The 6,203-nt window shown below is 47.4% G+C and overlaps 1 long non-coding RNA gene across 2 annotated transcripts in view; it reads left to right on the top strand.

The window, feature by feature from the left end:
• Positions 1-6,203, top strand: part of LOC135968898 (uncharacterized) — a 76,275-nt gene that overhangs the window by 45,512 nt on the left and 24,560 nt on the right. The gene's annotated exons all lie outside the window — the stretch shown is intronic.

The raw sequence follows: 6,203 nt of genomic DNA, 5'->3' as shown, positions 1-6,203 counted from the left end.
GGTGGTGGCAGCTGTTAGGGTCTGCAGGTTAATGATCTCCAACGTCACACAGAAGAGAATGTGCTGAGGTGTGACCTCCCTCACCCTGCCTTGGCTGCATGGGGCACTGTCTCTCCAGGACTCACCCTGCCCCCCACTAGACTGAAGTCTGAAGATCAGCTCAGTCTTCCTTCAGGCCTCAATGCCCTCTCGCTTCCCCAGCCCTAGGGACTCCTGGGTCTTCCCAGAGGCTGCTCTGCGAGGTTCCTCTGGGCCTTTGCTAATGCTGTGCCCTCTGCCTGTCTCAGAGTTGAGCCTGGCCCGTTTCTCAGGGAGCTCCTGAACACCGGGGAATTGCATTGCTTTGTAAATAAACAAAAAGTGCCAAACAAGCCTGCCTGTCACTTGGGAGATGGTCCCTCTCCGCCCCACCAAATTTGCTAATCAAATAAATAACCTAAAATAGAATAGAAAGAACTCATCTAGACTTTTCTTGTACCTCCGCTCCCCAAACAGCTTCTCCTTTTAGGTCTCCAGAGCAGCCCTGTTCTCTCTGGCCCAGGCCTCTGCCGGAAATTCAGCCTGACCTTAATTAATTATTATTATTTTTCATTTAAAAAATTAAATATATACAGACGGGTGAGTGTGGTGGCTCATGCCTGTAATCCCAGCACTTTGGAAGGCCGAGGCTGGCGGATCACTTGAGATCAGGAGTTTGAGACCAGCTCAGGAGTTTGAGACTAGCCTGGCCAACATGGTAAAACCCCATCATCTCTACTAAAAATACAAAAATTAGTTGGGCATGGTGGTGCATACCTATAATCCCAGCTACTAGGGAAGCTGAGGCAGAAGAGTCACTTGAACCCAGGAACCCAAGCAATATACATACGTAAATGAGGTTTCACCATGTTGCCTAGGCTGATCTCGAACTCCTGAGCTCAAGCAATCCACCCACCTTGGCCTCCAAAAGTGCTGGGATTACAGCCATGAGCCACTGTGCTCAGCCTTATTATTTGAGTAAGGGTCTCACTCTTTCACCCAGGCTGGAGTGCAGTGTCATGATCATGGCTCACTGCAACTTTGAACTCCTGGGTTTAAGTGATCTTCCTGCCTCAGCTTCCTGAGTAGCTGGGACTATAGGTGTGTGCCAGCATGCTCAGCTAATTTCTTTAAAAATTTTTTTTTTGTAAAGACAAGGTCTCACTATTTTGCCCAGGCTAGTCTTGAACTACTGCACTCAAGCAATGCTCCCACCTCAGCCTCTCAAAGTGTTGGGATTACAGATGTAAGCCACCATGCCCAGCCTCAGCTTGACCTTTATATCTGAACGATCCTTCCCTAGGTGTTGGAGAAGCCTTCTAGGACCCCCATCCCAAACCTTCCTCCTTCTCACTTAACACAAGTTCGATGACTTGCTCAATGGCTGTGAGCTCTGTGGGGCCGGGGATGGTGGTGCCTCATTCATCAATCCATGTGCACTCCTTCCACAGGAACTGGATGGATGCTCAATGACTGTCTGTTGGATTATGAATGGCAGGGGGCCTTGGAAACTGGGATATTGTCTTCCTCTCTGGAGCTGCCTAGTTTTTTTTGTTTTGTTTTGTTTTGTTTTGTTTTTTGCATAGTAGGTGCATCTCAGTCTTCTATTAATAAATTGCCCAGAGGCACAGACTCTCTCAGGCAAGCTGTCTGGTTCCTTGCTATTTCGCTAGTCTTTCTCACTGTTTTTTCTCTCCCTGAGTTTCCACTGGAGCAAGCGACTTGACAGTTTCACACTAAAACGAAACACTTTCCCCAAGATTCCTCCTTGCTTAGTTCCTGGAATCTGCTTTTCATCTTTCTTGGCTTATAAAGCCAGTGACTCATTTACTGAGCCAGGATTCACTTCTCCACTGGGATTTCTTGTAGGAAAACTGAGAGTGGCAGGTGACATCATTTTTCATTCCGCCTGCCCCCTCTTGTCTCTGAATTTACTTATCTAAAACTCCAGATTTGTTGAATCATAAGAGGCAGTGGAATTGTTAGTTTTCCTTTGATTTAGGCAGCCCTCATTACACCATGGCCCTATACCCCTAGGGGCTCACCCCAGGGCCTTCCTAGAGCTTCCAAGGCCCCCAACCTCCAAGCCTTACAAAGACACAAAATCACCTGTATTTCCTCGCTAAGTTTCCACATAATGACAACAACTGGCTCTCACTGGAAATCTAGAAAGCCACTGGATTATTTCTAATGTACTTTCAAAATGCCAACCCTTCTCACCTTTCTAGTTACCCAGAAATCACACATACACACAAGTACAATTCCTAATTTGTAATAATCTAAAAGCTCAAATGAAAAATATAGAGTCCACAACCTGAACATAGTCAGTGTTTATGTTGTGACTGAAATGACCTAGGGGTTTGGTCTAGGTCCTGCTGCTCGCCACACAGAAAGCTAATCACTGAAACGAGCATTGCCAGGAAAGAAGGCTTTATTCATGTATTGCAGCTGAGATGAGAGATCAGTCTCAAATCTGTCTCTTTGAACGAAATTAGGGGTTTAGGCCAGGTGTGGTGGCTCATGCCTGTAATCCCAGCACTTTGGGAGGCCGAGGGGGGCAGATCACGAGGTCAGGAGTTTGAGACCAGCCTGGCCAACATGGCAAAACCCCGTCTCTACTAAAAATACAAAAATCAGCCAGGCGTGATGGTGTGCGCCGATAATCCCAGCTACTCAGGAGGCTGATGCAGGAGAATCACTGAACCCAGGAGGCGGAGGTTGCAGTGAGCCAAGATGGTGCCACTGCACTCCAGGCTACAGAGCCAGACTTTGTATCCAAAAAAAGAGACCAGGTGCGGTGGCTCACGCCTGTAATCCCAGCACTTTGGGAGGCCAAGGCAGGCAGATCATCTGAGATCAGGAGTTTGAGACCAGCCTGGCCAACACGATGAAACCCCATCTCTACTAAAAATACAAAAAATTAGCTAGGCGTGGTGGCAGGTGCCTGTAATCCCAGCTATTCGGGAGGTTGAGGTGGAAGAATTGCTTGAACCTGGGAAGCAGAGGTTGCAGTGAGCCGAGATCGTGCCACTGCACTCCAGCCTGGGCAACAAGAGCGAAACTCTGTCTCAAAAAAAAAAAAAAAAAATTAGGGGGTTATATAGCAGGGAGAAGTGTGACCTTGTATAGGAAAACAGGAATTAAGGAAGGGCAAGGAAGAGGAGTTGATTGATAGGAAGCAGGTGGCTGGTTAGGCAGTTATTTATTTATTTATTTAGAGACAGTCTTACCTTGTCACCCAGGCTGGAGTGCAGTGGTGTGATCTCGGCTTACTGAAACCTCTGTCTCCTGGGTTCAAGTGATTCTTGTGCCTCAGCCTCTCAAGTAGCTGGGATTACAGGCATGCCACCACGCCTGGCTAATTTTTGTATTTTTAGGAGAGATGGGGTTTTAACCATGTTGGCCAGGCTGGTCTCAAACTCCTGACCTCAAGTGATCCTCCTGCCTCAGTCTCCCAAAGCGCTGGGATTACAGATGTGAGCCACTGTGCCCAGCCTGATTAGGCAGTTATGATGGGTATGGTGTCTGATAACATATTGTCCAGATGCAGTGATCTGGTAAGTTTCAGCTCCTTGATACTACCTGGGAGGCCTGATGGTTGGTTTCCTGAGATAAGACAGGAAAACTCAGATAAGACAAATGTAACTTTCTCAAGTTTTAAGAATGGGAGGATCAATTCCTATGTTTATTCAAATAAGCCATAAATGTCAATTCTAGGGGACAGTTGGGCCAGTTTCAATATGGCAGATGGGATCATGCAGATATTGCCCACACTCAGCCAGATGACCTGAGGGTGTGTGTCTGTGTGAACTTTGAGAGAATCTGGCAGCTGGGTGGGGGATGGAGTAGGACTTTATGAACTGTTGATGCAACTGGGGAATGGCGGTAATATCTGGATGAGGATATATATATTAGTCTGTTTTCATGCTGCTGATAAAGACATACCCAAGACTGGGAAGAAAAAGAGGTTTAATTGGATTTACAGTTCCACATGGCTGGGGAGGCCTCAGAATTATGGTGGGAGGCAAAGGGCGCTTCTTACCTGGTGGCAGCAAGATAAAATGAAGAAGTTTCCACAAAAGCGGAAACCCCTCATAAAACCATCAGATCTCATGAGGCTTATTCACTACCATGAGAACAGTATGGGGAAAGCCAACCCCATGATTCAAATTATCTCCCACTGGGTCCCCTCAACAACATGTGGAAATTATGGGAGTACAATTCAAGATGAGATTTGGGTGGGGACACAGAGCTAAACCTTATCAGTATATAACATCTCAGCATGTTTTGTTTTGTTTTGTGTTGTTTTGAGACAGAGTCTTGCTGTTACCCAGGCTGGTAACAGTGACAACATCATAGCTCACTGCAACCCCAAACTTCTGGGCTCAAGAGATTCTCCCTCCTCAGCCTCCTGAATAGCTAGGACTACAGGCATAAGCCACTGCGCCCGGTCTCTGTGGGTGTTTGAAAGACTGGGTGTGTGGGCCAGGCCCGGTGGCTCATGCCTGTAATCCCAGCACTTTGGGAGGCTGAGGTGGGCGGATTACCAGAGGTCAGGAGTTTGAGACCAGCCTGGCCAACATGGCGAAACCCCATCTCTACTAAAAATACAAAAATTAGTTTGGTGTGGTGGCAGGCGCCTGAGATCCCAGCTACTTGGGAGGCTGAGGTAGGAGAATCACTTGAACCTGGGAGGCAGAGGTTGCAGTTGCAATGAGCCGAGATCGCGCCATTGCACTCCAGCCTGGGCGATAAAAGTAAAACTTTGTCTCAAAAACAAAACAAAACAACAACAATAACAAAAAAGAATGCCAAAAAATTAGCTGGGTGGGGTGGCGGGCGCCTGTAATCCCAGCTACTCAGGAGGCTGAGGCTGGAGAATCACTTGAACCCAGGAGGCAGAGGCTTCAGTGAGCTGAGATCATGCCACTGCACTCTAGCCAGGGCAACAATAGCGAAACTCTGTCTCAAAAAAAAAAAGAAAAGAAAAAAGAAAGGCTGGGTGTACGTGTTGAGTTTCCTGAGGGTTGCCAAAGGGACTGCTTGAATAAAAAATGTTTTGCAAATGCACCAGTGAAACAAAGCAGAATGATGGCATGTGGATCCTGAATTAACCAGGCTGCGATGAAGTTTGAAAAACAGCTTTGGAGCAGTTCGCCAACTCTTATCATCATCATCAATGACACACAGTAGTAATAGCCATTGTTTTTGAGGGGTTAATATGTGACCATCCTGGTTAACACGGTGAAACCCTGTCTCTACTAAGAATGCAAAAAAAAAAAAAAAAAAAAAAAAAATTAGCCGGGAGAGGTGGCGGGGGCCTGTAGTCCCAGCTACTCGGGAGGCTGAGGCAGGAGAATGGGGTGAACCTGGGAGCCGGAGCTTGCAATGAGCGGAGATCGCGCCACTGCACTCCAGCCTGGGCGACAGAGCGAAACTCCATCTCAAAAAAAAAACAAACTGTCAGACACAACTGTCACGCCCTCCTCCACACAAACTTGAGTATCATGGCTCATGCAAGCCAAGGCTGTCTCATCCCCTGAGGGTCTTCTGCTCTGCCATGGGCTTGGAACATTTTACCCAGGACATACATTGTGGGACTTAGTGCAAAATGAAAATGCAGAGTGCCTTATTCAATCTTATTATGAATTTCAAGATGATGACAGCAAAGCATAAAAGCAGTCATGGGACACTTTTGAGCATGGAGCCCTGCATGACGGCACAAATTTCAGGCCCATGAAGCCAGCCCTACTTTCACCACTGAATTATACCCAGGTGGCTAATGTGACCTTGGGTGGAAAGATTCTACACACTTGTCCCAGGGTACCATCTGCCCTCATGGAAGTCAGCTGTGCACTCATCCAGGGGCTCTACCCGTACAGTGTGACTGCTATTGATTGACTACCCTCAGTGCGTGTGTGTGTGTGTGTATGTGTGTGTATGGTTAATGTTGTGGGTTCTGTGTCTGGATGTTTCTGACTGATGTCGGCCACCTGTGGAGGAATCTCTTTTATTGCAATCAAGTCAGACTCTGGGATGCAGAGCTATGCATCAGCTTGGGGAATTCAGCACAGGGCTGGGGCTTTCTGGGAGTCTAATCAATAGATCGGAGCGAGAACAGAGCTGTAGGGCCATAACCCCCGTGAACAGAGAAGACCAAGTGAGAAGTTCCTGGGAAGTCCCAA

The sequence above is a fragment of the Macaca fascicularis genome, chromosome 20 (assembly GCF_037993035.2).
Source record: "Macaca fascicularis isolate 582-1 chromosome 20, T2T-MFA8v1.1".
Lineage (NCBI taxonomy): Eukaryota > Metazoa > Chordata > Mammalia > Primates > Cercopithecidae > Macaca > Macaca fascicularis.
This window is presented reverse-complemented; position numbering and strand designations above follow the sequence as displayed.